At 41.9% G+C, this 10,000-nt stretch overlaps 1 protein-coding gene across 3 annotated transcripts in view; it reads right to left on the bottom strand.

The window, feature by feature from the left end:
* The window catches only part of septin9b (septin 9b), a 50,138-nt gene that overhangs the window by 19,982 nt on the left and 20,156 nt on the right, over positions 1 to 10,000 (bottom strand). Inside the window, exon 1 of one of the 3 annotated variants that reach the window (XM_077015420.1) lies at positions 3,695 to 3,831. The exons of the other annotated variants lie outside the window; for them this stretch is intronic. The gene's annotated coding sequence lies outside the window, so the exon portion shown is untranslated. Of the gene's footprint in view, positions 1 to 3,694; positions 3,832 to 10,000 lie in introns of those variants that run through there. 3 annotated transcript variants of the gene reach the window in all.

Here is a 10,000-nt window from a genome sequence, read left to right as displayed (position 1 = left end):
CCCAGCCAGTGCTCAAACGCTTGGAACATTTGGAATTTCACACCCCCAGTCAACTAGTTTATTCTAATCTACCATTTACTGCAAGTTGTCTATTACGTGAGCGCTCTGTTTATAATCTGGTAAGTTCTAACAATTACTGGCCTATTTACAATCTAGAGTGACTCTTGAAATCCAGGACAGTGCATTCCAAAAATGTACGTGTCAGAGGTCAGGGAAAGGTTACAGGCAAAAGGTAACATTTGCCCAATTATCAGTCTTTTTGACTGCCAGGGATGTCATCTCCACAGGTCTCTGAGCACGTTTGGAGAAGAAAGCGCTTGTAAATGCTTCCCACGTGCTCTCACTCTCCAAAAGATATACAAAGCTTCGAGTTCCATGGAGCATTTCAGGAGAGATGGCAGATGGCTCCCAGCAGAGTGAAACCAGCCTCAGCATATGACCGCGTGGATTATATATGTTCCAGATGGGGTAGTTAGTAGAGTCTGAGACATGTGAACACAGCAAAAACACCTGTAGTGTCCATTCGTTTACATTTGACTCACACTGCCCCAAGCACAAATCCTTTTTCAGATCTATAGACAAAATCAATGTGATGGAAAAATACATGCAAGAGTAAACATGACTTGTATGTGAATATGTGTTTTGTAAACAGTGTTTATTTTTACATAACATAACAGCCTACAATAACATAACAGCCTACAATACTGTGGTTCAGACATAGGTTAACATTGATTAACATTGTATATATATATATATATATATATATATATATATATATATATATATATACACACACATTAGGTGAAACCTTTCAATATTTCTATATTTTTATATATCTTTTATATGATATATAAAAGATCATATAAAAGATCATATATATTTGTCTCTTAACAAGCTAAGATGGCAGCATTGGTTCATGAAGCTGTGTGGGCCAGCTTTGGCCTGGATCTGAGGGAGACGTCTCAAAATCATTAGATCTGATCAGACACGAGGAATCTCAATGAAATCAATGAAATTATTTTCAGCTATTGCATCACCGTGATACAGCCCATAGATGTCAAACAGCCAAAGTCTGATTTGGTTCCTGCTCACTCTACAGTAGACAGGTCGGCCCATCGGAGCAGACGCAGAACAATTTGTAACGTTTCAACTGCCGAATGGGACACAGTCTGTCTGTGCAGTGGCAGCACGTTAGCATAACTGTGCTGCCATTAACGCTTGTTGAAATGTAAACGTTTCACTTGATAGATAAAAAGTTGGGTGAGAGGTGGACAGGAGAGGAGGGAGCGTTACTTCATCTAAACTCCCTCCCAGGCAGAACATGACCTTTGACACCACTTGCTGCTAAAGCAGATGGTGAGGCATGGGGCTTTCTGCCAGGAACCTTCTAGAAAGGAGGTGGCTGGCAGCAATATGTGAGACACTGAGGCAGTGATAGGGTGCTTAAAGTGTTGTCACCATTGGTCAGAAAACATGGCTATAAACTGGAAGGTTACACTGCAGGGTTACCATTGACAATGTTCTCTTACTGCCATTAAAGAAGGACTTATGTCAAGCTGTGGGGTCAGGTAAGAGTGACCCTGTGTTCTAACCGCCGGCTTACAGTCCTGGAGAAGAAGAGCACTCTGCAGTTTAGTGTTTTTCCTGATCTGACGATGCATCCTGTCTGCAAGTTCACCAGCTCAGCTAATTCTGCTCCCCTACATGAGCTGGTAAACTAGAAACACTAAGCTACTGAGTGCTGGTTCAGTGGGGTGCTGAATTCACCACAGGATCTGCAAATATTGTAGTGTTTCTGTGAATTCACTGAAACAAAATGGCAGCAACTAATTTAAATGCTATCAATGTCAAAAAACAATATATTCTAATTATGACAACCAAATCTCTTTTACAGCTGTGTAAAAGGGTGAGATCTATAGTAAAATGGCCCATTTGGACTAAGGGTTGATAGAAACAAGCCTACACCTTCAAACTGTGTTATAATCTCTTAAACAACTGCTTTTCCACGTAAAGACAGCAAAGTTTCCATTCATTATCCACCAATGACCTTTCATCCTCTATCTGCCAGCCTGATAACATCCTCCTCACACGCACACACACACACACACACACACACACACACACACACACACACACACACACACACACACACACACACACACACACACACACACACATAGGTTAGTCACTTCAGTTCTTTACTGCAATAGCCATGAGCTGTCTGCAAATGCTCGGGACATTAGCAAGTCCCTGGCATTAGCATAATCAAGACATCAACTGGTGCATCTTGAATGGAGAGGTGCTACCACAAGCTGTGGAAGAGGCTACTCAGCCCTGCCCAGGGATATCCGACTTCCTGCAGTTTACTGCCATTCCCAATCCACCCTCACCATAATCAAGATCTTCAGAAGCTTCTGAATATTAGATGCAGGTGTGCTGAATTAGCATTCGAGTGTTAAACTCTGCAGGAAAGAGGTTCTTCTGCAGCCCAGGTGCCCATTTCTGCTGTGAGATGTTCAGGTCAGGAGGAGAAAGTAGCTACAGTCCACATAGGAGACAACATGATCAGCATTCAGTCTTCACATGTGGGTAAGGATGAGGACACTGGTGTTCAGAAGCACTTGGTGGACAGTAGAAGAGAAAATAAGGTACAAAGCAGCTGGTTTTGGAGCAAAAAAAACCCCTTAACCTCAGACTTTTGTGATTTTAGCCTTACTAAATAATTATTTCTGCTGGTAAACGGTAAAACAGAACAGAAAGACAAAAATGGTGTGAGGGTGGTCACACACCTGAAATTTGCTCACACACTCAAAGTCATGCACGCACATATGTATACACTTACAGAAGCATACACATATACACATGTAAGGAACTTACTTTTGCCAAAACAATCAGAGTTAGTAAACAATGTTTGACATAAGTGGAACTCACGCAGAGCAACTAATCAAACTTAAACCGAACCAGCTCTTAATAGACAGAAAGTAAAGCAATGAAATGGAGATCACTTTACAGAAGGTTGCAAAATACAGCACAATCAGATTAAAGAGGTGAAGCAACTTCCATCTGGTTCGGGAGAGTGGTGACAAGGAGAGATCCCAGACAAAAGACAGAGAGAGGAAAAGGAGAAAGGGAGGGAGAGAGGGAGAGAGGGAGAGAGGGCTCAGTCACTTCATCTGAGCTCCTCATCTGTTCCAGTGTATAGACGAATAAAACAGACAGAAAGAGAGAGAGAGAGAGAGACAGTGTGTGTGTGTGTGTGTGTGTGTGAGAGAGAGAGAGAGAGAGAGAGAGAGAGAGAGAGAAATTGGGAGTGCATGTTTTGTGTGTTGGAAAGAAAGATGAAGAGAATGAATGTGTGTGTTGGGGAGGTGGGGGATGTGTGTGTGTGTGTGTGTGTGTGTGTGTGTGTGTGTGTGTGTGTGTGTGTGTGTGTGTGCGTGCGTGTGGTTCTGGAGGGGGGTGGGGGTGAGGGGCACAATGCTCAACAAACTCAAATTTCCCCTGCCCCCTTTTCTCGTCACCCTGACAAAAACCCAGCTGGGATACCTGAGACAACACACTCACACACACAAACAGCACATACATGCACAAACACCACCATGTCTGAACATGAATTGCATGAAGAATCACAAAGAAAATGCAGCACACATTGAGTTTTAAAAGAGAAAACATGGAGAACAGATAAGTGACTCACCCTTCCTTAGCAGACTCACTCTATGCTCTCTCGTGTTCTCTCTCTCTCTCTCCCTCTCCCCCTCTCCCTCTCTCACACTGTTACAGGCAGCTTGCAACGGCAGCTGGGGCTTGGCTAGTCATCCAAGACCACGCCCACTCCCTAGTCACATGACACAGGCCATCCAGTCAATGCACAACCCCCCATTCAGCGAGGCATTCAATGAAGTAAAGCATGTGTCCTGTGGAGGCATGTGTATGTAAGAGTGCACATTCACACATGTGTGCTTTGGCTTATTCACAGACATTAAAAACGCATGTTTTTAAATAACTACAATTTATAAAGATTGTGGCATTTGTGTTTTACGGTTGAGGTTTAAAATCAGAGTAAAACAGTACGTTTTACTGGTTGTTCATAGTAATGTATGTACGATGAGGTATATTCACGTTAACACTTATACATCTGTATTAATGTGTGGCTCAGTGCTTCTATCTGTGTGTGTGATAGTAGCCATGTTATAAATTAGGAGAATCTTGGCTGTGTTCAGTGTTTAGCTTGTAGACCTCCCCCCCCCCCCCCCCCCTCTCTCTCTCTCTCTCTCTCTCTCTCTCTCTCTCTCTCCCTCCCTCCCTCAGGAATCACTTGATGCAGCGTCTTCAGTCACAGCGTGATGGAAGATGTTTGGCACCTCATGGAAAATCTATTTTGTCACCACATCTTTTCATTTTTAAATTATTTCGGTATTTGCAATTCATTTGTGTTTCAGAGAGCAGATCTGATGGTTTAGGTGTCACTCTTCCGTTCAGAACCGTTCAGTTAAGTCTGTGCACTGCTGTTTAGATTCTGAAACAGTGGCTGGGCAGGTAGAGGAGGTACAGGGTTTAGCAAGATGGTTTTTATTGCCTCTCTTAAACAAGCACAAACAAGCTGACGGAGCAGCACGTATCGGCTCTTAACGGCACTGTGAACGGGCAAGGCTGGCGCAGGGTTGATCCTTTATCCTTGTTGACGAGCAGACACAGGGATCCCCCCTCTCTCTCTCTTTCTCTCTCTCTGTCTTGCAGAATGTGCCACAAATACGATGGGTACCTGTGGGCTTTAAATAGTGAGAGTGCCCGATGGGGAACAGGTGAATAGAGACTGAGACCGAAAGAGTTGCTGTGTGTGTGTGTGTGGGCGTGCTCCTGTGTGGCTGGGACCGGCATGCCATGACAATTTCTTTCTTAGAAAATTCCATAAACAAAACCCAGGGGGGAAATGCAATGCAATATTTGCTAAATATATCAATCTGAGGCAATTGAAATGCATTGTGTTGTACTGTGGTGCGAGTAACGTTTAAGGGAAACCACATCTCTACTCTGTAGCAAGATGAGATCGAAACAGCCTTTGAGCTTTCTTAGAACCACAGCAAACAAGTGTGTTGTCACGCAACGGTTGGCCTGAACACGCAAGTGAAGTTACTATACCATAGACTGCCGTATTATTTCCTTCCACAAAAATAATAATAATAATAATAATAAAATAACAACAACCATAATAATAATGTTACGTAGCTTTATATAGCTCAGAGAGCACTCAACACATATATGTTTTATAATGCAAGATTCCTCTAACAGTAAACACAGTGAGTAAACGTGGTCTGTGAACTTGAAATGTTTTGGAGATTTAATTAATTTAAACTGATGTGAGTGATAGTGCTGTGATGATGAGTGGTTTAGCAGGCTAACTAAGATCAAGATTATGGCAACAGCACAGAACCTAGCTAATGTATGATTAAGACTAGCTGAGTTGAAATCGTTCATCTATAATACAGACCTGGATAGGTAATGATGTAATAATCGCGATGACATCATACAACCATATTAGTCTGCTCAATTATTAATAATGGTAACTGAAAGTAATGGTTACCATGTTAAAGATAACTACAAGGTCTTGCAATTAGCTTACCTACAAGCTTTATTTTATTCATTTACTTAGTATTTGTTTAAAAATGAAATGCTAGAAGATATAGTTGCTTTTGCATTTACTCCTTACATTCTATTCTCTAGGAAACGTTTTCCTGAAAAACCCCAATGGAACCATATAAAGATAAGACACTGAATTTTTTTGCTATGTGTGATCAGCAGTGACTGATTACTCCTTTTAAAAGTAACTTGGTTACATTACATATTACTTTATTTTAAAAGTAACTACGTTAGATTACAAGTTACTTTAGTTGTTACATTCTGCAGCAAAATAAGTTTTTCTAATACTCACTTTATTGGAAGGGCATTTTTAACAGTAACAATGTATCTCCTGACATTTAAATAATGTATCTCCTGACATTACGTTTGTGTTGTTGCGCGGTATTATTTGTAAATGTATTTGTAAATGTAATACAAGCGAACTATTCAGTCAGACAGCTATTTGTTGTGAAACGAAATACAATTACAATTTCAAGCATTTTACTTTAGCTAAAATTCATTGTGAAACAATGCAACATTAAAACACGTCAGGTAAATGTTCCGTACTAAGTAACGCATTACTGATATTGACTGGTGATCAGTCATTTTAAATCACAGTTATGATCACAGTTATGGATCCACAAATGTGTCTTTTTTTTTTAAGGGTTCTTGTAGAACCTCTGCTTAAAAAGTTCTACAAAGAACCTTTTATGAAAGGGTGCATTGAAAAACCATGAATAATACTTTTAAGAACCTTGTTAAGAGTTTTTTATGATACCAAAAATAGTTATTCTGTGACAGATCCAAAGAACATTTTGGTTCCAGATGCAGTTTTAAAAGGTCATTGATGTATTCAATAAATCTTTAAAAAATCTGTTTATTCAGTTTTATGGCAAAAACTATGAAGTACTATATAAATAATGTATTGATAAAATAAGACAATTTGCTATCACATTACAAGGGTAAATTCTAAACAGGGTATTCCTTACACTGGTGCAAGGTTCTGTTGCTGAGCTATAAAGCAGTTGAATTTTAGGGATATTATATTATTGGGGACATTATCTGGCTTCCAAAATCCCACAGTGTGTTTGTACGAAGGTAGAAATGACTGTCTGAACTATCAGGGCACTAACAGGAAGCCACATAGCCAGAGCCCAGTTTTGCTGGGTCAGGGAAGAGCTATTTCTGTGGCCATTTGAAAAGTGCTTTGTCAAGTCAATGACTTTAGTATAGAGGCAGAGAGCAGCCCAGCTGCTAATCTAATGTAACACAGTCAGGTCATTTAGGAGGATGGAGAGCAGAAACAGGACAGAGGGAAGGTGGCAGGACAGACAGAGAGAGAGAGAGAGAGAGAGAGAGAGAGAGAGAGAGAAAGAGAGAAGGGGGGTGGCGAGCATGAGACAGAGAAAGGCACTATTTGCTTTCGACTTCCTTCCTTTTTGTGATCACACACACTGATAACTAAATAAGTCCTTAGAGCTTTGACAACACAACTTCCCTTTCTCTCAGTAATCACAAACACACAGTCTCAATCATGAAACTTTGCTCCTGGACGCCCCAGATTCGGCAACAGAATGATTTGTTATTCTAGAACGGAAGTGTTTGCTATTCTAGAACAGGACTGTATTCACCGTTGTCTGCTTGGAGGGGATTGTAATGCAAATGAGTGTTTAACTCTGTAAAATCAGCCACCTAATGGGTATGCAGGCAATAAACAGAGGGGGTAGAAAGAGAGGGAGGGAGTGGGAGGGAGAGAAATAGAGAGACAGAAGGAGAGAGAGAGAGGCAAGGCATGGAAGGCATGCTTGGTAATGAATGCATATGGAGTTGATTCTGTGGCCCAGTGGAGATTCAGCAGAAGTGACTCACTGAGAAAGCTCTCGCTCTCTTCACGGATATCTCTGCTGGCTCTGCTTTGAGTGCAGTATCAACGACATCCTTCTCGCCAGCACTGTGAACCCCCAAATCTGCGAGGAACTTCAGAGGAGCATTCTGTGGTTTCTGCTGCTGTGGTACCTTTTGTCTTCAAGCACATGTTGTTAGATCACTGCCATTTCACCCCAGGTAGTGCCAGGTTTTCAGTGCCAGCACTGATGTACAGCACATACCATATATATTTCACCAATCACAAGTTTTGTTAATGCTTTATCTGAGAAGTCAGACAAAATACATCAGAAATACACTTGAGTAAATATTTTAAGGCCAATGGTCCTCCAATCTTAAAATGAATCCTACAGGTTTTGTAGAAGAACTTTATTGCTCAGAGTGACCAAGGTGTGACCATGCCTTTATTCTCAGAACCTTCCCACACACTTGTTGTGTGTTTGAGCGACCCCAAATCACTAGTTCAAGCTGGGTGTATAGTCCTCTGTGGAGAGCTGAGAGGGAGTGTGTGTGTGTGTGTGTGTGTGTGTGTGTGTGTGTGTGTGTATGTGAAAAAGTTTGCAATCAGTGAAATCAAAGAGAAGCGACTTCAAAACACACACACACCCACAGAGAGTGAGAGGGCATGTGAGAGAGGGAGAGATAGAGAGAGAGGAGAGAATGAACCAGATTTGGGCAAACCTAAATTTAGCTAAATTTGATCATCTTTCTATTCCAGCATTGGCTTTGAAAAGAGGTAAGAGTCAAAAAGTGAAAACAAAGGGAAAAAACAAGATACCCCATTACATTTTATGTTTCCTGTTCTCTCTCTCTGTCTCTCACTCTCATCTCTTCTCTCAGGAACTGTAACAGATACAGACTGTATTGTAGCCACGTTGGTTCATAATTGAAACCAGTTGAGCTCTTCCCTAGCTCTGCAGTCCTTCTGGACCAGGCCATTTTACTCACGACGCAGTTCCAGATCCGAACCCTCCCAAGCCTCCACAACAGCTGCCCTGTGTTCCATCGCCTGGTTCCGGAACCATTGGAGAAAAGAGAACCTTCTAGAACTGCGGGACTCTTCTATTGAAGCCGTCAAGCATACAATACACAATGCACAGCACACACACTCTGTCCGAGTTCCCCGCCCTCCACTGCACTATGTACTCTAAACACTCTTTCCCTCTCTCTCACACACACACAGGCCTTCCTGGAGGGAGGGGGGTGTCTTTGAACATTGGGGGTGCAGCTCAGACTAAACTAACACCGAAAACAGATCCACAACATGCGTTGTGTTGCAACAGATAGAAACGCGTGTACTAAGCAGAGACAAGCTCGCCAATGCCCACAAGGAACAATAGCATGACATATATGCTAAAGCACACACCAGCCTATAAGGACTAATGCCCACCAGGAATAATGACATGACATTTATAGTAAGCAGAAACGAGCCCACAAGGAATGATGACATGAACCTTTAGCTCAAATTCCCTCTGATCTAAGAATCTCTGTTTAACATAGCTGAAGAGTGTACAGACATTAGAGGATAACAGGGGAGACGCCTTCCATGATGGTGGGAAACTTGTATGACCTCTGACCTTCCTCTTTTGCACAGAATAAACGCATGTTTCCGGAAACCTGATCTGCTGAAGCCAGCTCTGCTGATCAGTGCATGGCCAGTGGTGGAACAGCCCACACTACAGCATCTCAGACATGCACACATGCACAAACACACACAAACACACACAAACACACATGTTTAATGATAACATATACAGACATGCACAATGAGACCATTAAACGAGATTTAACTACATAAAGTGTTCCATTTCATGTTTTCATCTTTAGTTTAATTACAAAAATCAAATCAGATGTCTAGTATTAGTGTTTGCCAGTGTGAGTGTGTGTGTGCATGTGCATGTGTGTGTGTGTGTGTGTGTGTGCGTGCGCATGTGTGTGTGTGCATACCTTTGTGATTAGGCTACATTCTTAGCCTCGAGTCTTCCATAGAATTCATACAGGAATTCTACATTCTATTCTATTCATAGAGTTAATACAGGAGAGTGTGTGAAGATGAATAAGAGATTTTGGCCCTGAACATGAGACACACACACACACACACACACACACACACACACACACACACACACACACACACACACATCAATCAACAGCTGCTCCACCTGTGTGACAGCACCACCCACTGTTAACACAGAGCTTCTACAGCAGAATAACAGATCAGCTGTGATCATCTGTTCCACAGTGGAGCTTTTCCAGGTAGTGACGACCACTACTTCCACACATTATCCCTCATCAGTCAGCCCTGATCAATTCATCTCTTTCTCTCTCTAACCTTGTCTGTCCCTTTCTTTGTCCCCCTCTTTTTCTCAGTCTCCCTCTGTTTCTTTTTCTCTCTGTCTCTCACTTGGTCTACCTCATTCTCTCTGTCCCCAGCTCTTTTTCTCTATTCCCCTCTCTCTCTTTCTCTGTCTTTCTTTGTCCCCTCTCTGTTCCTCTATTT

Source organism: Brachyhypopomus gauderio, chromosome 8, assembly GCF_052324685.1.
Source record: "Brachyhypopomus gauderio isolate BG-103 chromosome 8, BGAUD_0.2, whole genome shotgun sequence".
Classification (NCBI taxonomy): domain Eukaryota; kingdom Metazoa; phylum Chordata; class Actinopteri; order Gymnotiformes; family Hypopomidae; genus Brachyhypopomus; species Brachyhypopomus gauderio.
Note: the sequence above shows the minus strand (reverse complement) of the source record. Positions and strands in the feature narration are given on the sequence as shown.